The 25,068-nt window shown below is 44.5% G+C and overlaps 1 long non-coding RNA gene across 2 annotated transcripts; it reads left to right on the forward strand.

Moving 5' to 3' along the window:
• The first annotated feature begins 4,749 nt into the window (after positions 1 to 4,749).
• On the forward strand, positions 4,750 to 11,585 carry LOC120916585. 2 transcript variants are annotated; one of them, XR_005744028.1, is made up of 6 exons: positions 4,750 to 5,132; positions 5,222 to 5,329; positions 6,218 to 6,375; positions 9,037 to 9,159; positions 9,791 to 9,897; positions 11,498 to 11,585. It is a non-coding gene; the product is annotated as an uncharacterized LOC120916585 (long non-coding RNA). The 2 variants fall into 2 exon arrangements; XR_005744029.1 differs by lacking the exon at positions 9,037 to 9,159.
• The last annotated feature ends 13,483 nt before the right edge of the window (positions 11,586 to 25,068 follow it).

A 25,068-nucleotide genomic window follows, 5' to 3' on the forward strand; every position in this document is an offset into this window, starting at 1 on the left:
CTTCTTTCTCATTATCTAGTGGCTCCTTGACCTTGTGTCTTTTTCTAGGCTAGACTGCATTTCATTCCATCCAGAGTCCAGATAGGGTGTGTTTGGGTAGGTTGCACCGGTTTTGTGGATCTTAGAGCTAATTTGTAGTTGTTATAGAGAACTTCTTAAGCATACTCTAGATTCTCATTCCTAGATTTGTAATTGTAATATCTCTGACATATTTTAGTTTTCTCCTACGTCAGACTGCATTCTAGACAGGGTGTGTGTGGTGTTGGATTTGTGACTCAGTGACTCACTCATTGGTGACACTTAGAAATTATACATTTATACTTATTATGCAGTGCTCACTGATTACTATTCATTTTTTCTCATATTTTCTGCAGTTATTTTTTCCCCTTTTGTGAGACAGTGTAGGACTGTGTTTTATTATCTTGCCTATATATTTTTTTTTACTTTAGCATAGCCACCAGTGCCATTATAGTCTAGTACTAGGCCAGCCCAGGCAGCAGCCAGTACTCTACTAAGATATAAATGGTGGTGGTAGAAGTTGATTAGTAGAGCTTTGTTGCATTTTAATCCTGACCAATTGTGTAAGGCCTGATAAATCAACAATCATACTCCGTCCTCAATACCTTTATTTTTCAGAATACATTATCATTTGTATTTTTTTCTGAAAAAAAACACAATAATACTATTTCTAATATACAAATATTGTACTTTTCCCACTTATTCTCACATTCTCACCATGAGGAAAGCAACAGAGGAAAACGTTGAGTGTGACACAGCAACAACAACTTCTGAATATAGGCCAACTGTAACCCCAGATGTTTTTTACAAGACATGCCGGTCACGGGCAGTTCCTGCAAAGGTTGTTGCTAGTGTCCATAATTTTAGGCAGCCAAAACTTGAAATTTTACAGCTTGAGGAGGAGCAAATTGCTCAGCCTCCAGATGTAAAAACAGCACACAATATATTGGAAACAGATAATAGCAGCATCTTTTTTCATTCTCATAGTTCAGTATCTAATCCTAATCCAAGTAGGCACCTGGCAGAACAGGATGCTGCTAAAGTAGAATTACCTGAGAGTCTGACCCTTGAAGGCCTTGACCTTGAAGGAATTGATTTAGATTTTAATATAGAGGATAATGCACAACTTGTAAACCAAATTCATGAGGATATTATATCTATGAGTCCTTACTCCTCTGCCCCTGAGTCCCCTCTGTTATTTCCCGACTCCTCACCTTCAAAAAAAAAATTGCCTGCACCATTACAAACCTCTTCAGGCTTAGTTGTTTTGCCTAAATGTCTTTCATATCCAAGTAGTGCAACTGCCACCATTGTTAGCCCACCAAATTCCTCCAAAGACCCGGAAGCTGCACATACCCATCAGCCAGAGGCAATTGTAAAACAATCCTCACCGGCCACTGGGAACCGCAGATCAAAAATATGGGAACATTTTGTTACTGTTGGTGACGGGCGCATGGTGAAATGCAAATTATGTGGCAGGGAAGTGAGCCGTGGGAGAGACATAGCCCATTTAACCAATGCCGGGATGAATTACCATTTCCGTGCACACCATACACCGGTGCTGCTGAGAGAAGAAAGTGGAGTTGCAGCTCCACCTAGTAAAAAGAGAGGAAGCAGCAACACTACTGCTGCCATTAACCCCAAAAGGCTCAACAAGGGGCAGGAAGATGAAGGGACTTCTTGTGTAGTTGACACATGCCGCCCCATTCCTTTACAGCAGCCCACGCTGCAACAATTTCCCAGTTTCCAATCAAGGGGTATGTCTCGTCAACAGTCCCTTAAAATCACCCGTCTGATAGGGGAACTTATAGCAGTTGGGGAAGCACCCTTTAATATAGTTGAAGGACATACATTTAAAAACCTCATGAAGGTGGTTGCACCTCACTATGTTCTCCCCTGCCGTACTACCTTTAGTAGGAAAATTGTACCCTCTTTATATAATTCCTGTGTTGGATTACTGAAAGAGGAGCTGGGCAGAGCAGCTGGCCAGTCTGTCCATTTTACTACAGACTTGTGGAGCGCTCCCAGTGGGCAACATGCCTTTTTGTCATTGACGGCTTACTGGTGGCAGCCCAAGGAGTCACAACCAAACAAACCAAAAGCAGGAATGAGAAGCACAGGTGCTAAGGCAGCAGAACCTCCTGAGCATGGGCAACGCACATTCTTGTTGCATGCTGAAGTCATGGACGACCAGCACACTGCTGTAAATATTTTACGTGCACTTCAGAAAATGGTGGCGCAGTGGCTTGGGGAGGAGTCAGGCACACGGGCAAAGATGGGCTTTATAGTCACTGATGCTGCAGCAAACATGCTCAAGGCAGTGCGAGATGGCAGATTTGTTGGCATTCGTTGCTCTGCACACGCCCTGCATCTCGTTGTGAAGTCTGCTTTGGACGATGAAAGTGAAACATCAAAATTGTCTGCTATCTTAGACAGTTGTAGAAAAATAGCAGCCCATTTTCATCGTAGTGTGAAAGACAGTCACATACTCAGACTTGAGCAGAGTAAGGCTTGCGTTCCACAGCACCGCTTGAAGGTAGATGTAGCCACCCGTTGGAACTCCACTTTGGAGATGCTCGAACGTATCATGGAACAGCAAAAGCCAATACACGCCATGTCAAATGAACATGTTATTGGTGTAGCAAGGCCAATAAGCAGGGAGGAGTGGAAAATAATTAGTCAGGTGGTGGCTGTGCTTAGCCACTTCCGAGATGTAACAGAAAAAATGAGCCTAGAGAATGCAAGTCTGGCTCAAGTAATCCCTCTCTACATCTATCTTATCACTAAGATGGATGGCTTTCTAAACAAAAGCGAGCCCTTGCCTGGCGGCATAGTTCAAGATGTAGCTGCAATTATAAAGAGACTGAGGGGACAATTGAATAGAAGGATGAACGAGCTCATAGAGGCATGCCCTGAGCTAATGCTTGCCTCTATGTGCGATCCACGCATTAAAGGAAAAATGGCAATAATTCAGAGTTCCCTTACCACCTATAGGGATCTATTAATTCAGAGGGTGTTTGACAGTCACCGAAAATTGTTTAGGCCGGCAGAGGGTGAAGAGGAAGAAGATCAGGAGGAGCCTGATAGTGACATTGTGCCACCATCACCTACTGTTATTAGTACAACCACTGCTGAGCATTCCACTAGAAGACCTGACGTTTGGAGTTTGGCATTACATACTTTAGTTGGACCCACAAAAATGCCCACCATGAAAAGAAGCATTGTGTCAGATCATGTTAAATTATACTTGTCTGAACCCCATTTGGCCTCCACTACAGATCCATTAGAGTATTGGGATGAGAAAAGGGGTATTTGGCCTGCTCTTTCTGTGGTGGCACAAGAGCTACTTTCTTGCCCCCCGACCTCTGTGCAAAGTGAGCGTGTATTTTCTATCACAGGAAATATTCTGTGCCCACAGAGGTCCCAGCTGGCCCCACAGCTGATGGAGCAGATGGCATTTCTGAAAGTCAATCTTCCAAAGCTGGGCTACCCAGAACTAAGCTTTACAACAGAATAATTCTAATTATACTACTTCTTAAGTTCTTATGTTTATCAAATCGATAAAGATATTGTTAATAATTTACCTGTTCCAAGTATAGATGGCGATGCCAAAAAAATAAATACAACAAAACCAAATATAGTGCATGTCATGATATACTGTATGTACCAAAAGTAATGTTACATGAATAAAATATACGATAAAGTATCAATCACAATGTAGATACAGCAAGCATGAGAAGCTGTGATCAGCCACAGTCTATATAATTCAAAGATTTATTTTTTGTTGGGTGGGCAACATTGATTACCTCAACATTTTATTTACCATTTTTTTTTATAATTTCCTGACCCCAGGCCCCCCCCCCCCCCAAATAATTCAGAGGTTGTAAACATGAAAAAAGAGTTTATACTGTAAGGGTGATCCTAGCTTGTTAGGCTCTCAATCTCTAACTTTGAGATTTTAGCTTTTGAAATACAAATATTTAATAATGTGGTTGCGAAAAGAGAAAATTACCCCTAGGGGCTTTGTGCTGCAGCAAGGAATAGAAACGTACCAAAAAAAAATGTGGTTGCAAGCCCACTTTAAATAAAATACAAAAATAAAATACGTGCAAGACAAAGGCAAATACCTGCATACTATATCATACTATATCATAATGAGCTAGTATGCATAGCATACTAGCTCATTATGTAATACCGCTGATCGGCGAAAACCTCGCTGCGGTGGCCGACACAACGGCTGGCGACATGTAATCCCGCTGTTAAACGTGCAGGTTTAGCGTCTCTGGGCAATCACAGCGCAAAACCCGGAAGTAACTCCGGGCCTACATGCTGCTGCCCGATGATGTGTCGGCCACTGCAGCGGGGGCTTTGATCGCAGGTGAGTATTACATAATCAGCTTCTATGCTATGCACGCAGGTCTGCCAGTCCTGGCATGACCACCTTAAGAAAATGCACGATCGTTCTAAATTATCCCCTAAACCATGAATGGAGGTATTTCAAGCACCTACATACAGGTAAGCATTAATATAGTCTTCCAGGTAGCTAAAAGTACTATATATTTATTCATTTCTGTTGATATATCTATTTTGAATCCTGACATGCACTATGTTTGTTTTTGTTGATTTTATTATTTCCCATCACATCTTACAACTTGCAAAAGTTTGAATTGAAGTAGATCTATGCATAAGGGTAATAATAATAATAATAATAATAATAATAATAATAATAATAATTAATAAATAATAATAGTTTTTGTTTACATTCACAAATCCAATATCTACTACCACCGTTTGCAAGAATGTTATCAACCCAAGCTGGGGTTAGTTTGTTTATTTTTCATTCGTTTTTGGAGTAATGTTTTGACTCCTTGGCTCTGAAATTAAGCCACAAAAAAAAAAAGCTACCATTCCATAAAGAAACCTACTCCACAATTCCACGGCTCGCAATACTCCCACAAACACTGGGGCTCTCCTCCTACTGTGCTCTTGCTGCAGTGCAGACTGCTGCCACCTGCCCTCAAAGAAGAAATATTACAGTTCACGTTTGGAAGACATCTCACCACACTATGGATTTAATCCTGGTTAAGTATGTTGCCTGTGGCACCCTTAAACACGTGAGTGGCTTATCAATTTTCCCCTACTCACCTTCCATCATTCCATTAATTATTTCTGCTAATTTATATCCCTCTCTCTTTTTTTGCAGTTGCAATTTACTGACGTCATGTCTCACATGCATGCCTAACATTGGACCTGGATGTGGATGAGGAGGAAGCAAATAGAAAAACACATGAGGTTTTTTCAGCACTTCATAGTAAGTATTAAGACTGAGGCCCCATACACACGATAGAATCCATCCGCAGATAAATCCCAGCAAATGGGTTTCTGCGGATAGATCCTATGGTGTGTACACGCCAGCGGATCTGTTTCCGCGGAGAAATCTCCTCTGGGATGGATTTCAGCAGATCGAATATATGCTGTGCTGCACAACATATCCATCTGCTGAAATCCATTCCAACGGATGGATCCGCTCGTCTGTACAGACTTACCGGATCCATCCGTCCAAAGGGATTCCCCGCACGCGTCGTAATGATTTGACGCATGCGTGGAATTCCTTTTATGACAGCGTCGCGCCCGTCGCCGCGTCATAATAGCGGCGACGGCGCGACACGTCATCGCCAGAGGATTTCAGCGCGGATTTCAATGCGATGGTGTGTACACGCCATCGCAGAGAAATCCTCTGAAATCCTCGAGAGGATTTATCCGCAGATACGGTCCGCTGGACCGTATCTGCGGATAAATCCTCTCGTGTGTATGGGGCCTAAGAGTAAACCCCACTTAGGATGTTATAATGATATACTTGTATGACTTTTTTTTTTAAATAAATCACATTTATTTGTCATTGTGTGTGAGTGAGTATGGGGTTAGTCTGTGTGTTTAAGGGTCAATGTGAGTATGTCTGTGTTTTTCTGTGATTAAGTGTCTGGGTCAGTCTGGCTTTGTTTACAAGGCACTTCATTTATTGGCCAGTGTGTCTGTCAGTTAAAGTGTGTGTCGTCTTTATGGGTCAGTGTGTGTCACTGTGTATATGTATATTTTAAGTGGGTGTGAGTAAGTATATTGGTGTGTGTCATGGAATGCATAATGTGCAAAAATGTTATTTTGATGTATATATGGAATACAGTTGTGTTACTTATTTTAGGTTTTTTGACATCGAAATAATTTCTTCTATGCCATTGTCAGTGTATCACCTCCACACTTCCCAGAGCTACAAATCTAAACTCATGGTCTATCTTGGCCCTGGTATTTTGATTCCATTCTGACCACCAGGGATCTGAATGCTGCTCAGCTCCATGCAAGGTAAGAACAGGGAGACTGGGAACTGTATTATCTTTTGGAATAGTGATTAAAATTCCATTGCAGCGAAAGCAGATATCTTCTCATTAGTTTACCGATCGGCAGGGATGGACTGGCCATTGGGACTACAGGGAGTTTCCCGGTGGGCCGATGGCTCAGTGGGCCGGCTTCAGTGACAGCAGACCGCCGCCCCCCTCCGCTCCTCTGTCTCTCCCTCCCCACAGCGCTCACCTCCTCTCCCTCCCTGGGGGGAACAAAGAAGCAGAGGGAGGACCAGAGGAGCAAGGGGGGACGACAGAGGAGCATGGGGGAGGGGACGGACAGCTGATTTAACAGCTATGGCCTGGGAGTTTCTCACTTCTGCCTAATCTTGTCCCATAAGGGGGGGGGGGCACCAAACTGATTCTTTGCCCCGGGTGAAATAATGTCTAGCTTCCCCAGTGGTACTGCCTATAAGAGTACCAGTACCAGCCGTTCTACTCTAATAAAGTAGAACGGCTAGGGGCTAGTGAAGGGGGAGAGGGGGCTTGGGTGGCCGGGGGGGGGGGGGGTGCGGGAGTTGTCCTGTCAAAGTGGGCCAGTCTGGATGAAGTCCAGGGCCAAATTTTTGTCCCAGTCCATCCCTGCCGATCGGGTACATTCTCTGCCTAACTCAGCTCTGCTGCATACCATTTGAAGATACAAAATTGCAAAATGCCTCCACATGTCTTTAAAAGATGTGATAGTGGGATCCATGTTTTTCCCTAATGTCTACTTATATTGTCCTCCGCTACCTCCCTAGCCCCTCGGTCTATAATTTTTCACCCTGGCTATCTTATTCCAGTATCCACACTCCCACTGCTTTAGTATCCCCCCCCCCCCTGCTTCCTGTGTTGTTTTACTGTCCAGTGTCCACTAACAGTGGGGAAACATTAAAATATAAATGAATAGTTTAAGGTAGACTGTGTGGGCCAGATTCACATAGAAGAGCGGCGGCGTAACGTATCATAGATACGTTACACCGCCGCAATTTTTCATCGCAAGTGCCTGATTCACCAAGCACTTGTGATGCAAACCTACGCCGGCGGCCTCCTACCGCGCATGCTCCGTTTCCGAACTCCCGTCGTGCATTGCGCGCCGTGACGTCATTTTTTCGAACGGCGGCGCGCGTAGCGTAATTCCGTATTACTGGACGGCTTACGCAAACGACGTTATTTTTAAAATTTCAACTCGGGAACGACGGCCATACTTTTAGACAGCAATACGCTTGCTGACTAAAGTTAGGGCACCAAAAAAAAAACGACTAACTTTGCGACGTGAAACTAGACTAGCGGCGACGTAGCGAACGCGAAAAACCATCGTCGATCGCCGTAACTCCTAATTTGCATACCCGGCGCTGGTTTACGACGCAAACTCCCCCCAGCGGCGGCCGCGGTATTGCATCTTAAGATCCGACAGTGTAAAACAATTACAGCTGTCGGATCTTATGGCTATCTATAGCATAGATAGAACAACAGATACAACGGCGAATCAGCAGATACGCCGTCGTATCTACTCTGTGAATCTGGCCCTTAGAGTTTGAAGTTCGGAATAAAATACTATTGTGTGTGGGAAATGAATACATAATAATTTAGCAGATAATGTGATGATGTATATAAATAAATAATAATAATAATAATATTAGACCAAAAATAGTTTTATATTCACAAAAAAAAAAATATTTTCATAGAAATTACAAACACACATGCTGGGTAGGTGTAACTTGGCAGCATAAGAAAACGTTTCTACCAAAATCAAGGAACAGTAAAAAGATCGATTCTGCATAATAATTTGCGATGAGATGGGCAGAGGAAGGTCTAGCCTTCATTTTTCAAAACGTCTTTGTTGGTTATATGTTCATCGTAGCTCCCAGGCATTGGAGCAATGTGTCTGGAAATATCTTCAAGTAAACAAAATATACTCTGTCCAATGCCTAATTGTGTTGTTGGCTTGCCCGGGCCAAAATTATTTCAAAACTCTCAGTTTGCTGCCTGCTCAACTGATGGGTAAGCCGGGTAAGCCTTTTGACCTTTCGTTGTAGTTTTCGGTTGTCACACCTTAATTCTATAAGCTCCCTCAGAATGATCTCCTGCACAGTTGGGAAAGGCGGTACAGCAGTAGGTGGCATCAGGGCATGGGGTGGCTGAATGAATGAACCTTGTCCTCTGTGCTCCTCCTCTGGGCCGGGGGAGAAATCAGGAGTCTGGGGAATGATAGGGGTAATCTCTGGCTGAATCTCCAGCCTCTCCAAAAGAAGAACAGGAGAGTGCGGGCTGCACTGTACTCTCCTCTCAGGGTGGTATTGCTGATCTGAAATAGATAAGATAGGCAAAGTTTGATGAATGATGAAAGCGTTCATAGTAATGAATTTATTCAGATTAGACTTTTATGTAGTAGTAATAATGAATAATGGAGCAAATGAAAGATTGAGTTGGGGAGGGGGGATAAGTTGTATTAATGATTGAGAGAAAACCAAAAATCAATTTAAACTTATTTAGGTAAATCTACACATTGCATTTATATCCTAAAGTTAAAAAAATTTAAAAGGTTATTTAATAAAATAACCTTTATAGAAGTAAATAAATACAATATAAAAATTGCAGAAACAGAAAATGCCTTAAACAGAAAATCTTTTTTCTTTATTAGATAACATATTTATCAGCATATGACACGCACATTTAACTCCTGAAAAGCTTTCTGTTAAAGACGGAAGAAAGAGTGAAGATAATGTTGAAGATAAAGTTCTTAAAGGGTCCCAGTAGGTTGCAGGTAAAAAGGGCATATGTATTCTAAATTTATTATCGTAGTACTTTTGATATCCTACTGCAAAAACCTTTGTAGCGCTTTTATACCCACTAAAAGATAAAAAAATACCTGTAAAGCAAAGGCATAATGAGCTAGTATGCACAGCATACTAGCTCATTATGAGCTAATAACCTTGTAAGTAATTTAGTGTGCCGTGCTAGGTTTGCAGGGTGAATATCTTCTAAACCATACAGGTTATAGAGATATTATGTATAGATATTATAGGCTTAACGGTAGTTTAAAAAAAAAGCGCAAAAGAGCTGTTGAACACCTTTCAATAATGGCTACTAAATTCAAAATCATTAAAAGAACCAAAGGCAGAAAAAAAATTTCAACACGGTGGAGTTCAGCAAAAAATCTTTGTGATAGGAATGAATCTCTGACATCACAGCCACTCTCATTTATTTCCACAGTTTGCGCAGTCCTTCAAATCACAGTGTCCCTTTCACAGTCACGTTCTAAAGGTATGAGGTGTCATTTTTGTACGAATTTTTAAATTGAACTTTTAGGTGTATTACATGAAAATGCCTATGTGTAAATAGGGTACATGATGATGATGATAATGGAGTTAGTGCTGTGTCCTGTTTCTTCCCAGATCATGCACTTACCCTGAGGAGGAGCAATGGTCCTGCCAGAAGCCGATGCTGGAGGGTCTTGAATGCAGCTTTCTGTTAAAGACGGAAGAAAGAGTGAAGAGTCAAGGTAATGTTCATGAAAAAGTCAACAGCTGTATTTACAATTTTTGCCTGAGATATGTCGTATAACTACAATATTTTCTACTATGAAATCAAATATTCAACCAAAAATGGTTACTACAACCCCCATATACATAGTACCAGGGCTAAATTAGCTACTAGCCAGGCCTCAAGGGTTACTAGCCAACAGTTAGTTGCCACACCCAACCCTTAGCTTGCCCCACCCCTAATTCAACCCCTAAACACGCCCTCATAAATTATCTCATTAAATGACACAAAATTGTTTTATGCAGAATAAAATATTAAAAAAAAATATTAACACCAACTTTATCCAAAACCACCAATGAAGCCTGCCTGTGCCCACCTATGTAGCCTGTGCCCACCAATGCACCCTGTGCCCACCATGCAGCCTACATGTGCTGCAGGTAAAGAGCGATAAACGCTTTCATTTCAATTGATGTTTTCCCGCTACTAAACAGCCCCGCCCCATGGCCAGGAAACTTTAATTTACAGATCGCCCGTCCTGGGATTGGACAGGATAAAAGTCCCGGAGGAGGGGATGTATGTGGCAGCAAGCGGCGGGGAACACGGCAATGTCAAATCAAAGCTGTTATCGATGTGTTCTCCTCTCTCTTCCCCCCCTGTGATCGATGAGAGAAGGACTCCCTTTCAAACTATGCTGTTGGCGGAGCTCTCACCCCTTTCTCGGCATCCCTCAAAATCTAGTCACAAAATGAGAGCAGGCAAGTTTGAATTTGGAAGGGTGCATACATACTACTACTATACCCACCTTTTGATTTAAAAATCACATTTCTTACATCAGCTTCCTCAGTCCACCTTCACATGACAGTTTCCCCTTCACAATTATGTTCTGATCTGAACCCCCTTCACAGTGGTAAATTTCACCCACCTTCACAGCACATGTGAACAGCTGTGTTCTCTGTCCCACCCTGCAACTTGACCCACCTTCACCTAACAGCCCCCCGCAGCTCTGCCCCCGTCACAATTCAGCATCCACAGCTCTGACCTTGCTACCTTACTTGGGCACACAGAACCGTAGACACAATAAATACTATAGTGGGTGGAGCAGAAGTTGCTGAAGTTATCCAGCATAATGTTGTTTGTTAGGGCCGCATAGCAACCAACCAATCACCTGCTGGTTAATTTTAAAAAGTTCTCTTCAGCTGCTCTATTGCTGCCCACTATTTTGCATTGCTATTTTTTCGGCTCACTGTGCATAACGAGCCTTCTGCTCTCGACTGTGATAGTGAAAGCTGAGTAGCCAGGGAAACAGAAACGGCACCTAATTGTCTCAACTGTGACGGTTTGCATGGCACAGTGACTTGGTCCAAGTAGTAAATAGCAGTTCATTATATATCCTTTGTGTTGGGTACTCACCACCAGAATGTTGTTGATAGGATGTACTTGGAGTTGGAGCTGATCCTTCCAAGGATGATGTTTCTTGATCTGGAAAACATGAATGTAAAAAAATAAAAATAAAAGTCATACATGTGTAGTCATCATAAACAATAAGATAGCTTTACAAATATATTATAACTGCAATATATATAAATTATAATGATATATTTAATTTTCCTCACCACCAGCTCTATGATTTTGACCCCTGCTGCTGAATCCAGGGACATCCTCTGCCAGAAGGACATCTCTTAGCTCCGCCTCCCACTCTCGCAACTTGATAGGCTTTCCTCAGTTTTGTCCTAGTCGAAGCCTCTGCATCTTCTTTGTAACCGTTGCCCGACAATCATAGAACCTGCAAATGTACATAAACATTACAATTACATTAATAAAAAAACAAATACTTAGATTAATGTTTTTTGAAAACCACATTTCTTTTCACATTGTGATGGTTATATGTATACTGTTCAGCATGTGGCTGTGACAAATACATTTTTTGGTTACGTTGAACTGTTACTTTTTTGTTATTGACTACAAAACTGTGTATTTTTTACACAAGAGTGAAAGAATATTTTAATATTAATTACCTGTGTCTGACGCCATTGGTGGGCCTGTGAAACTTGGAGACCGCATTCACGGAGTCCCGGACTCGTTCCCAGGCTGCTGACTTCTCAGATGCTGGCACGGATTGGCAGAAGAGTGTCACTTTTTCTTTTGATACTGCAGCAACCAATGCAGCATTCTCCTCTTTGGTATATATGGGTCCCCTTGATTTCTGTCTCTTGGTTCGCTTGTTCTGCTGCACATCTGAGTCCGCACTATCTGACATAGGAGGGGCCACATGTCTCCTTTCTTTGCCATGCTCCCACTCCACTACACCTCCACATTCCCTTCCATGCCTCGGCTTCACTCCACACCTCTCCTCCCCTCCCCGCCTCCTCTCCCCTCCATGCCTTTCCTCCACTACCCTCCTCTCCTCCCTTTCACGCCTCTTCTCTCCTCCACGCCTTTCCTTCACTACCCTCCTCTCCTCCCTTTCACGCCTCCTCTCTCCTCCACGCCTTTCCTCCACTACGCTCCTCTCCTCCACTCCACTACTCTCCTCCACGCCACTCCTCTCTTCCCCTCCATGCCTCCTCTTCTCTCCATGCCTCCTCTTCTCTCCATGCCTCCTCTTCCCTCCATGCCTACTCTCCCCTCCATGCCTCTCCTCGACTCAACTCCTCTCCTCTCCTCCACACCTGTCCTCCACTCCACTCCTCTCTTCCCCTCCACGCCTCCTCTTCCCTCCATGCCTCTTCTCCCCTCCATGCCTCTCCTCCACCACACTCATCTCATCTGCTCCACACCTCTCCTCCACTTCACTCTCAGTCACACCAACAAGTCTCACATCAACACACTGACTAACACCAACATTCTCACTCTCAGTCTCAACACTCACATGTCCATTCTCACTCCTATACATGATTTTAATTGCCCAAAAGATAGCAAACCAGTGAAACCACCACACAAAAACAAGTCGAAATTCGACAAGCCCACCTCTGCCCTGCTCTCTGTTCCTCCCTCGCCAAACCACGCACTCATACACCGTCTCAAAATGGAGTCCAGGGGCGGAGGCTATAAGCCGCGCATCGAAAACGAAAGTAAAGTATGAGATTTTCGAATGGTTAAGATTTGCTGCGATGTACTTACGAAAGTACGAATGATTTACAACACACATTAGCAGCGTTAGCGGAGCAATTCTGACACATTGCGTAAAATAACGAATTAATTACAAATTTACTAAAACAATCTTACGAAAGTAATAATCAGTATCAGTAAGACCGTCAAGTAGTCTATCGCAGTCAAGTTAGATTTACAAAATTACGATGAGTAGTGTGTTGAATCAACGTAAAATGTATTTTAACTGAATTACGAATGCACTAAGATCTACTAAAGCACGTTTTTACAATCGAATGAAACAAGACACGAAAATACGAATGATGATAAAACAACGAAGATCTATTTCTTACGAAAATACGAATGCGGCACAATGGTAAATATAATGTAAATACGAATCTAAAAAAACGAAAAATATACCAACGTAAAAACGAATAAACAAATAAATTCATTCAAAAAATACGAACGAAGCAGAATACAAAACATAACGAAAATACGAATCTCGATTCAACGAAAAATAAACTAACAGAAAAAAACGGAAACGGAAAAAAGAGTGTTACGAAAATACTAAAGAGTACGAATACGATAACTAACGTCTTACGAAATTACGACTCGTTACGAATCACGATAAACGAACAGAAACGAAACAGAAATAAACGAAAATTTTTGCTGTGCACATGTCTAATACTCAGCCATGCTATCCATACTCAGACATGCCATCCATCCATACTCAGCCATGCCATCCGTACTCATCCATGCTCAGCCATGCCATCCATGCTCAGCCATGCCATCCATGCTCAGCCATCCCATCCATGCTCAACCATCCCTATCCATGATCAGCCATCCCTATCCATGCTCAGCCATCCCCATTCATGCTTAGCCATCCCCATCCACGGCTCATCCATCCACATTCATGGCTCATCCATCCCCATCTACAGCTCATCCATGCCATTTCAGTTCTCATCTGTGAAACATCCATGCCACTACAATGTATCACACAAGTTAAATAGGTAGTCAAATTAGATTTTAAATGATGTCCCTAGAACACATGATGGTGCTCCCTCATGTTGCGCATCTGTATGTGGCCAGGCTGTTTAAAAGTCTCACACATATGGTATCACCATACTCAGGAGGAGTAGAATATATTTTGGGGTGTGATTTTGGCTATGTACATGCTATGTGTTAGAAATATTGTATACATGAACAACTTTGTGTAAAAACGTGTGAAAAAAATTACATGTTCAAAAGACTTATTATGCCTCATAGAATATACATTGGGGTGTTTGCTTTCCAAAATGGGGTAATTTTTTGGGGCGTTTTCATTAAAAATGCAAGAGGTAGTCAAGAAATTATATGAGTCATTTTATGTCTCTAGAACGCCTGGAGGTGCTTCCTACATGTTGGGCCTCTGTATGTGGTCAGACTGTGTAAAAGTCTCAAACATTGCCTTACTCAGGAGGAATAGTAGAATGTGTTTTGGGGTGTAATTTATGGTATGCATATGCTGTGTGTGAGAAATAACCTGTTAATATGACAATTTTGTGAAAAAAAAAAATATATATTTTTTTTTAATTTTGCAAAGAATTGTGGGAAAAAATACAACTTAAAAAAACTTACTATGCCTCTTAATTTGGAATGTCTACTTTCCAAAAAGGGGTTATTTGGGGGTGTTAATGCTTCTCTGGCTTGTTAGGGTCTCAAGAAATGAGAGGCCGTCAGTACATCAGGTGTGATCTTTTTTCACTTATTTGGCACCGTAGATTGTAAACTCTATAACTTTCACAAAGACCAAATAATATACACAGATTTGGGTTATTTTTTACCAAAGATATGTAGCAATATACATTTTGGCCAAAAGTTATGAAGAAAAATTACTAATTTGCAAAATTGCATAACAGAAACATGCAATTTTTTACAAAATGTTCGGTCTATTTTTAATTTAAAGCACAAAAAAATAAACCCAGGGGTGATCAAATACCACCAAAAGAAAGCTGTATTTGTGTGGGAAAAGGGACAACAATATCATATGTGCACAGTGTTGCATGCCTGAGTAATTGTCATTCAAAATGTGAGATCACTGAAAGCTGAAAATTGGTCCTGGTTAGGAAGGGAGTTTAAGTGCCCAGTGGGTAAGTGGTTAAAAGAGGCACATATAAGTATGCAGGCTTCCGGGGTAAAGCTGTCCACATAGACCATCCCCTGCACCACTGGCTCTTTCCGCTGTCAGTCTGTAATTGTGACCAGGAAGACTACCCTGCAGGTAGAGCGATCTGAAAGCGAGGCTTGAACCGCTTGTGGAGCGCATCGTGGAAGGTACGACGTCAATGGCAGTGTGGAAGATGGTCCATGTGGACAGCTTTACCACAGATGCTTGCATACTTGGCTGTGCCTGTTTTAATCCTCGAACATGTGAGTTTTTTTATGTTGTGCCTTCATTAAATGTAACTATATTGCTACACTCAGGCCCCGTACACACGACCGGATCGATCCGCTGCGACCGCTGCCGGATTTCTGTCTGATGGTTGTAAACACCATCAGACAGAAATCCGCGCGTAAACAATACGCGGGGCGTGGCCGCGCCGTCGCCACGGCGACGTGGGTGGCCCTGGAAGTTCAAAGCTTCCACGCATGCGTCGAATCAGTACGACGCATGCGAGGGATGGCGGTCGGTCGGACGTGTCCAGTGAGTCTGTACAGACAACCGAATACGTCCAACGGACAGGTTTCCAGCGGACAGATTTCTTAGCATGCTAAGAAATTTTTATCCGCTGGAAACTGTCCGATCCGCGGGACAATTGTCCACTCGGGCCTACACAGGACCGGATCTGTCCGCTGGAACTGGTCCGGCGGACCAGTTTCAGTGGATCGATCCGGTCGTGTGTACGGGGCCTTAGAGGCGCCTCTCTTCTCTTTTATACTCAGTTGTGATATGACGCTACTTGTATATAAAGACATCGCTTGTATATCAAGTCAAATATATATTTTTTTAAATGTTTCTTGTGTTACAAAACGCTCTCAAACCCTGTGAAAGGCAATGTTGTGGCATCATTGGGGAAGGCAGTCAGCCGCAAGGTCCACGTTACTGCTGACACGTGGTCCAGCAAGCATGTTGAGGAGACAGAAGCTAAACTGGAGCAAAGATTCTGCAGGGGCAGGCCCAGAAGTGGTTCATGCCATGACAGCTGGAGCCAGGAATGGTGGTGTGCGATAATGACACAAACCTCCTGTCTGCCCTTAGACAGGAAAAGTTGACTGGCACATTTGTTGGTGCAGCGTTTCTTAAATAGGTTCCCAGGGTGAAAGATCTGCTAAAAAAGGCCAGGAGAGTCTGTTGCCATTTCAGGCGGTCGTACACAGCCAGTGCTTGGTTGGCTGAAATTCAGCGGGAACTCCACCTGCCCATAAACCGCCTGATTTATGACATGCCCACCAGGTGGAACTCGACTTTGGCAATGTTGCAGTGGCCACACATGCAGCAGAAGGCTGTCAACGAGTACCTGTGTCAGTATGGCACAATGACAGGCTCAGGCTTTTTTTCCCCACGTCAATGACCACTGATAAAGGATGCATGCACTGTATTGTCACTATTTGAGGAGACCATAAGGGTGGCGAGCCTTGAAAATGTATGCATCAGTGACACAATCCCTGTTGTGTTCCTGCTGGAGCCGACTCTGTGTGGCATTATGGACAGGGCAATTGGGGAAGAGCAGTGGGAGGAAGAGTAGGACTTTCTTTCCTCTCAACGCCCGCTTTATGCAGACACCATTATTTCTATGCCACAGAACACACAAAAGGAGAGGGAGGGGAATGAGGACATATATCACCCCTTAACAGATGGTTTTCCATCCCAAGAAACCTTGGGAGTAGTACGTGGCTGGGGCGAGGCAGTTCCAGATACTGTAATCCTCAGTGACACCGAGGAGTCTGCTTCTCATGCCTCTTCAAACTTGCGGTGCATTGACTCCTGTGGTGGAAAAATTGGCTGTACGCAGAGCACACAGCCATTTTTCCTGTGCTAATAAGCACACATTTCATGAATATACTGCTTCTCACCAATCATTCGATTTCCCATTTATCCAAGTAAAAAGACATCACCATCCTACGTTCTCAGTTCCGCCAGCATGACTCCCTGGGAGCACTCTGTCTCACTCTTTTATTATCACCATCACAAAAGAAATTACCAACAGGAAGTGATGTCACAGCATGTGACCTCCACACAGGAAGATGACCATATAAGGATTTGACCATATAAGGATGTGATAATACAGGAAACCCTTCCGACAGGGTTAGTTAAATACATACAACATGAATACTACATACAACATGAATACTACATACACCAATGAACATAGTTCCTGATGAGGGGAGCTTATCTGCAGGTGTACGCTCATGTCACCACATTCATGTTGATCAGGCATATAGAGGTGACAACAGCATACACCCGATAATGCGTTTGCAGAGCGGACACATTTCCCGCACCCCCAGGCGAACTTCTGTGCATAATCACACAGGGGCCCTTTCGCCGGCAGACATATCCTCACTCCGCAAACACCTTTCTCTAAATCAGGAAGTTTATCTCAACCAGCGTCAGTCTGCCCCAGTCAGCTTGCGGGAGAACTAACACTGGGTGACACTAAATCCATCTTCATAAAATTTCCACGACACTCCCTCATTCTTCAAAGCCTGTGAAATGACCCTAGACTACGTGGCATTAAGGAGAAGGATCACTATTTGTTAGCAACCCTCTTTGACCAACGTTGCTCATCCCGTCCCCACAGCAGGGAGCAGAAGATGAAATCTCTTGAGGACAACTTAAAGGGCTTGTAAAGGAAATTTTTTATTTAAAATAAATAAATAACAAACATAACAAACATGTTATACTAACCTCCACTGTGCAGCTAGTTTTGCACAATGTGGCCCCGATCCACGTCTTCTGGGGTCCCTCTGCGGCTGTCTCTGGTCCTCCCCGCGCTCCCGTAATACAGCCGATGACCATAGCCACCGACTGTATGACTCGGCCCTTCCCCCCGGCGCACCACGTCATTGGTTGTGATTGACACCAGCGCAAGCCAATGGCTGTGCTGGGCTGCTTCAATCGACCAATGAATGCGCCGGGACTTTCGAGGGGTCAGGTAAGTAAACGGGGGGCTGGGCAGGCCGGTATTCTCGGAAGTTTTTTCACCTTAATGCATAGAATGTATAAGGGGGCCGCCTCAGTGATGCGTTTCAATTTTTTTTAGTCCTCTGCACCTAGGGCTGTCAGCTTACACATCCCATTGGCAGTGTCTGTATCAAATGATGGGAGATTATCTAGGTGTGAAAACGGACATGGAAAGCTCTCCAGTTGACTATCCACTGGATTACTGGGTTATGAGAAAAGACCACTGGCCAGAATTTGACCAGTATGCAATTGAGCTGCTGGGCTGCCCTCCGGATCCAGCGTGCTTTCCTAACGGGCATTCAGTACTGCTGGAGGTTTTGTGCCAATGTCGCCGATTAAAGGGGTTGTAAAGGTACAATTTTTTTTCCTAAATTGCTTCCTTTACCTTAGTGCAGTCCTCCTTCACTTACCTCATCCTTCAATTTTGCTTTTAAATGTCCTTATTTCTTCTGAGAAATCCTCACTTCCTGTTCTTCTGTCTGTAACTCCACACAGTAATGCGAGGCTTTCTTCCTGGTGTGGAGTGTCGTGCTCGCCCCCTCCCTTGGACTACAGGAGGGTCAGGACGCTCTCTACATTGCAGATAGAGAAAGGAGCTGTGTGGTAGTGGGCGTCCTGACCCTCTTGTAGTCAAAAGGAGGGGGCGAGCACGACACTCCACACCAGGGAGAAAGCCTTGCATTACTGTGTGGAGTTACAGACAGAAGAACAGGAAGTGAGGATTTCTCAGAAGAAATAAAGACATTTAAAAGCAAAATTGAAGGATGAGGTAAGTGAAGGAGGACTGCACTAAGGTAAAGGAAGCTATTTAGGGGGGGGGAGTACCTTTACAACCCCTATAAATGCTTTCTGGATCTTAAATCTCTGAAAGACTGTCTAGGTTGCCTAGCTTTGTAGATGTTGATTTCATCTGGAAGAAAAATGTTGGTGTAGGATTCATGGGCACAATTAACACCCAAGGACCAATTTTTCCGCACCTGTTTGACAGGTGCATATAATTCCAATTGTTGACAGCAAGGCTAATTTTTGCTTTCATCAAGAGTACCTCTATAGGGTTACGGTGTGAAGGCACCACCAACACACAAAGCCCATTTTGTTTGTTACTTCTATCCAAAGTCTGTGCAAGAGACACCAGAATTTATCAAAAAAATCTCTAATTTTGTTCTGAGTGCACTAAATTGTGGCATCGGCATACAACCTGGCTCCCCAAGCCGTTGTTCATAAAATAAAGAAAGCTTGCAGGGAAAGTGTCATTTTTTTGGCATTATAAATTATTCATTATTCCTGCAGCAGGTTCTATATATGGTACAGAAGTAGCACTTTATAGGCATACTAAGGGGACCCCATGCACTATATTTAAAGGAATTTTTCATTTTGATTGGTATTTTTAATTTTTTTGTTCTCACTTTATGCATCAGTAAATCACTGCTCATTTAGACCCCTTTTACAATGAGGCGCTTTGGCAGCGGTTTTGACCCTTTCTCGGCCGCTAGCGGGGGTTAAAAGCGGTCGAATAGCGTCGCAAAAACTACGGTAAATCGCAACTAAAATATTACGCCAATGCCTCCACCGCCCCAGTGTGAAAGGGGCCTTAAATTTTTGTTCAACTTTTTTTTTTTTGATACACATCCCTCAGGGCAGTACCCATACCCCTATAACAATTGTATGCTCAATTACTTGCATTTAAGCCTTCAAAATGGGCACTTTGATTCTGAACATTTTGCGATGGTCGAAAGTTCTGCCACAAACTGAACAGGGGTTTGGCCCATGTCTATTGCTGAACATGACAGCACTGAGTGTACGTTTTGAACTACCATTAGTAATAAGGACACTAAGGCCTTTTGTACACCTGAGCATCACACATTTCTAGCAGAAAAAAGGCAAGGATGAACTGTATAAGACTTGCAAGTATTTACAAGTTTACACACAAAAATACTGACTGGCAACTCAGATTTCTGTATTTCTATTAATGCTCATAATGAACATTTTCAGGCAGCCGTGGGTAAGAGGCAGATTTTATGGCAGAATGTTATGTAATATAATCAGTGATCCATTTTTACTGTCCCAAGCTTTTTTGTCAGATGAATAAATTATAATTATAATGTAATAATGCACAGCAATGTTACCAACTTTCAGATGAAATTACAGAGTCTCTGCACTAGATGGCAATGGTGGTTTTCCATATAGATAGTTTACACTAGTCATCCCATGTGAGATTTATTGATCACCATTTCAGTCAACTACAGTAGGTGTTGAAATTAAGTCAGTAATTATATTTACTCTAAGCTTGTTTTTGGCAATTATGAACTATTATGAAGTCAATCAGTTTCCAAATATATACAGTGTGCATTTGTGTAATATACTATGCACCACAAAGCTGATTTACAGTACACAAAAGGGTGTGAGCCCATTGATGTCACATGCTAATGCTGGGACCTGTAGTTCTTCACTGATTGGGGGAGGGGGGATCACATCTTCAGTTCTGGGGGGGTCATGCTGGGACCTGTAGTACTTCACTTTTGGGGGGGGGGGGCACATCCCAGCATGAACCTTGCCCTGATATGTAAGGATCTGCCCTCCTTCCATCCCTCCTAGGGTGTAATCTGATCTGTCAGTGTCCTTTCTTCTTCTGCTGACCCCTTATCTGAAATCTTCCCCGCTCACACTCATTTAATTCTGGGGCTTTGCCTCTTTCCTCCTCATGACATCACTGGTTGCTACACGCCAGGTGGGCTGCAGCTATCAACTAATTGGGCACTGAGCCAGCGGCTAATGAACAAACCGCCTCACCAGCAGGGGGTCCACCACAGACTGTCAGTGAGTAACAGCAGTGATGTGAGGGATATTTTAGGGGGCATCAGATCGGTCCGAGGCCTGGGGTAGCAATTCCGGGACATTGTTTTGTCCTGGAATGAGGGTGCCCGGGACCGGGACAGAGCTGCCAATTGCGGGAATGTCCCGCAGAATCAGGGACAGTTGGGAGGTATGTCACTGTAGGAGCAGAAAAGTGAAGTTGCTGACCATCATATATTAGCAAAGTGGTCAGCCCATCATCAGGGGTATAAACCGTGCAACTGTAGCGCTACCCCCGAAGGAGCCGCTGGTTGATTTGGGAATCGGCCTACTAAGTTACCCTGGCAGTGTCTAGGGGTGTAACAGTGAGAATAGCAACAGTGAGTGGAGGTCCAGACATTCAATAAAAGGTTTCAATGCTTTATTGCCCAGGCCAAACACGGCCAACATCAACACAATTTAGGGAGATCAAAGTTGATGAAGGAAGAAGAAGAGAACCACGCGGTATCAGGCCTGGATATAGAACCGAGCAATACACTGCTCTGCATTGAACCAATTTGGTCACATGTCGACACTCTTTTCTATGAATGGTCCCCGGATGACAGCAAGCATACCTGTCAGTGGTCCGGACACCCGATCCCAGGCTGGGATTCTTTCAATAGGCCTTGAAACCCAGTGGAACGCTGAGGTCCATTCTCTCATCAGAATGAGGTTCGCTGCGGAGTTCAGCTCTGGCCAGGTGGGGTCCATGAATGCGTGTACCCTGAAGGTGGGTACCGCACCTGGAACGGGGACCCCGTGGGAAGAAGAAAAAAAAAAGGCCCTCAACACATGACCTCTGTTCCAGATATACCCTCCCCCAGCATGCCCTGCAAGGGAAAACATCCTCTAATTGGCTGCTGAGAGAAGATCTGCTCTGCTAGAACCGCTCTGGCACCAGCACCATTGCACTCCCTGACCGCAGACTGACCCAGTGGACATTTCCAGAATGACAGAGGTCCCAAATTTAAACAAACACTGGAAGGGAGCAAAGTAACTCTCCCTTCCTACTAAATTTAGGCGTAGTGCGCATGCTGAAAGCAAGGGGGCGCTACACAACCATTGCTGATCAATACTGCAACCAGAATGAAAGGAAGGAAGGAAGGAAGATGCTGTCTGCAGGTTGGAGAAGTTTGTTTAAAGTAAACTTCCAATGATCACATTGATTGGCTATCTTGTTGATCACATGATCTGGAACTGCTTCCATAGTTCCCCATTATTACCATAAGGCATGTAGTTGTCATTGAGAGCAGGGGTATAGAACTAGGGGCACACATAGCTGCAGACTTCTAGTTCACAGCTGCAGTGGAGAGTGCAGACTAATGTCTGCATGGCATTGGAGGGCAGTGCCTGGGAACATTGGGCCAGATCCACAAACAGCGGCGCAAATTAAGTTACTCAAAACTTATGTCATTTAAGTTACGGCGCCCTAAGTTGGTGTCGTAATTGCCGTATCCACAAAATTGCGCTTGCGTAACTTAAATTCCGAGGCGTAAGGTGGGGTTATTGCAAATGGGAAGGAAGTGGGCGTGCTTCATTGTAATGAGCCGTGACCCCATGCAAATGAAGGTCCGGCCGTACTGCGCATGCACGCACGAATCTGCTTCTCACTGGGCATGTGCAGAACTTTGCTCGGCGCAATCAGTGAGATAGGTAAAAGGCCAAGCGTACTTAGTTTGAGGATCGCCCTGTGTATAAATAGCCCCAGTCAAACACACTTCCCTTGCAAAAGTATTTCCCTGTGTTACCCTTCCTAGAGCAAGTTGCTTCTGCTCTGAATGTTTGTCGGTGTTTGTTGGTGAGTTGTGTGTGATAGAGAAGTTTTGGAGGAGTATTAGATAGTAGTTGGTGTTTGTTTCTGCTGAGTGTATTTTCTGTTTGTTTTTTTCTGAGTGTATTTATATATTTTTTTTTTCTGATTGTATTTTGTGTTTGTTTTTTGCGTGTTTGTTTTTGAATTTGTAGTAGCTGTCTGCTTGTGTGTTTGTCTTTTTGTGTGTTTCTTCTGTGAGTGTTTTTGTTTGTTTGTTGTGTGTGTATTTTTGTTTGTTTGTCCTGTGAGTTTCTTGTTGCTGAGTGGTGTCTGTGATGGCACCCAAGCGCAGGAAGCTCAATTTTAATCAGGTTGAGAAGCAAATCCTTGCTAGGTCCATCGTCCTATATGGGCGCTATTTACATGGGCCTGAGAGCCGGAACACCTCCCCGGCCCAAAGGAAGGCGATTCTAAAAAAGATCACTGATCAGATCAATGCGGCGGGGGGGGGGGGAGACGAGGACCCCCGCTGGCATACAAAAAAAGATAAATGATCTGAAGAGCGTGGTCCGGAACAAGGTGGCAAAGATCACTGCCCATACCACGGGCACTGGAGGAGGGGAACCCTTCCCCATCCGTCTGAGTGAGGAGGAATGGGCAGTGGCCCGGTGTTTCCAGCCAGAGCAGGTGGTGGGCCTGCGTGGATATCAATCTGATGTTCCTGTGAGGCCAGGTAAGTTTTTGTTTTTTCTATCTGGTGATTAGCATGTGTGGGTGGGGGAAGGGAAGATGTGCCAAGTGTGTGGATCCTCAAACCTGTGATTGTTTTGTGTCCTCCACAGATGACCAGGAGGTTGCTGGCCCATCAGGCCAGGCTGCTGCACCACCCCAACGACAAGAGGCTGCTGAGGAGTCCCAAGAAGGGCAGGAGTCCCCAGGGGAGGGGAGTGGCCAAACCTCCCCTCATGAGGAGGGTGTGGGGGAGGAGGATGAGGGGGAGGAGGATGAGGGGGTGGAGGAAGAAGATCTGCAGATTGTCCGGGAAGTCTTTTTGGCCTCTGATATGATGACCTTTGAGGATACCCTTGAGGCTACACTTGAGGCTACCCCAGAGGCTGGCAGCAGTCAGGCCACCATCAGGGGTAGCCCCTCCCACTCCTCTCCCAACAGGCCGCAACCCACAAGGGTCACTCTCCCCCCTCCTCCCAGGCCACAAGCCTCAGGGGCAGGCAGGATGGGGACCCAGGAGACCAGGGGGGTGTTGGAGCGTCTGCCGGCCAGTCTTCAGTAGGACAATGCCCGGCAGACCCGCAGTCTGGGTCACATAAAAGTCACTCTGACCCAGATGGAGCACAGCCTGGGTGTAATGAAGGAGTCACTCGGTGATGTGGCCACAAACTCATTGGCGGTCATCACATGTTTGTGTGACCTGCAGACCGCCACAACAGGCGTGGCCCAGGAGGTGACTGCCCTGACCCAGGCTGTGCAGGACAATACCCGGGCTGTCCAGGACAATACCCGGGCTGGCCAGGCCAATACGGCTGCCCTCACTGTCTGTCTCACAAGGATAGCAGTGGCCTTGGAGGGCAGGCCAGCAGGAGGACAGACACCAGGGGAGGCTCCTCCTTCCCCTGCTCACCCACCCCCCCATGAAGATACTCCCTCCCCTGCTCACCCACCCCCCCATGAAGATACTCCTTCCCCTGCTCACACCCCCCCCCATGAAGATTCTCCAGTCGGCCGTGTCCGTGCCCGTGGGCAGCCCAGACGGAGCAAACGCCGCCGACATTAATTTGTAGGGGTACTTTTGATTTTTGATTTTTTTTTATATTTTTATGATTTTGTTTATTATACTGTACTTATGATTTGGTTTATGTGTGTGAATGATGTGTGAATGTGGGGGGGGTGGCATTCCTGATTAAATAAGGGTGTCACCCTCAGTTTTGGTGGAGAAGGGATCCCCAGGACCAGGGAGAAGTGATCCCAGGTTCCTGAATGGTGTATGAATGCACAGTAACAGAATTGGAGCCGTGGCGGGGCGTTACTGCTCCCAAGTACCAATGGGGGGGGGTACTTGGATCTAATCCAATTAGATGTGCATGTGATATGTCTGTGCTAGGGACCACAGTGGGTGTGCATTCATGCATTCTCATTGTGACATAATTAATGTGTGTGTTTACTGTGCAAAGATGCATTCTGCGAGGCGTCTCCTGACTGCTGTTCCCTCAAAAGAGGGGGTACCCTCGGTCACTGAAGTCACTAGTCTAGCTATGCGCATGGATGCCCCTGGCATGTTGGCATACAGATTGTAGTCCAGCAAGTGTGTGTGCTCAGCTCTTTCTTAATGGTGTTGCTTT

Source organism: Rana temporaria, chromosome 10, assembly GCF_905171775.1.
Source record: "Rana temporaria chromosome 10, aRanTem1.1, whole genome shotgun sequence".
Lineage (NCBI taxonomy): Eukaryota > Metazoa > Chordata > Amphibia > Anura > Ranidae > Rana > Rana temporaria.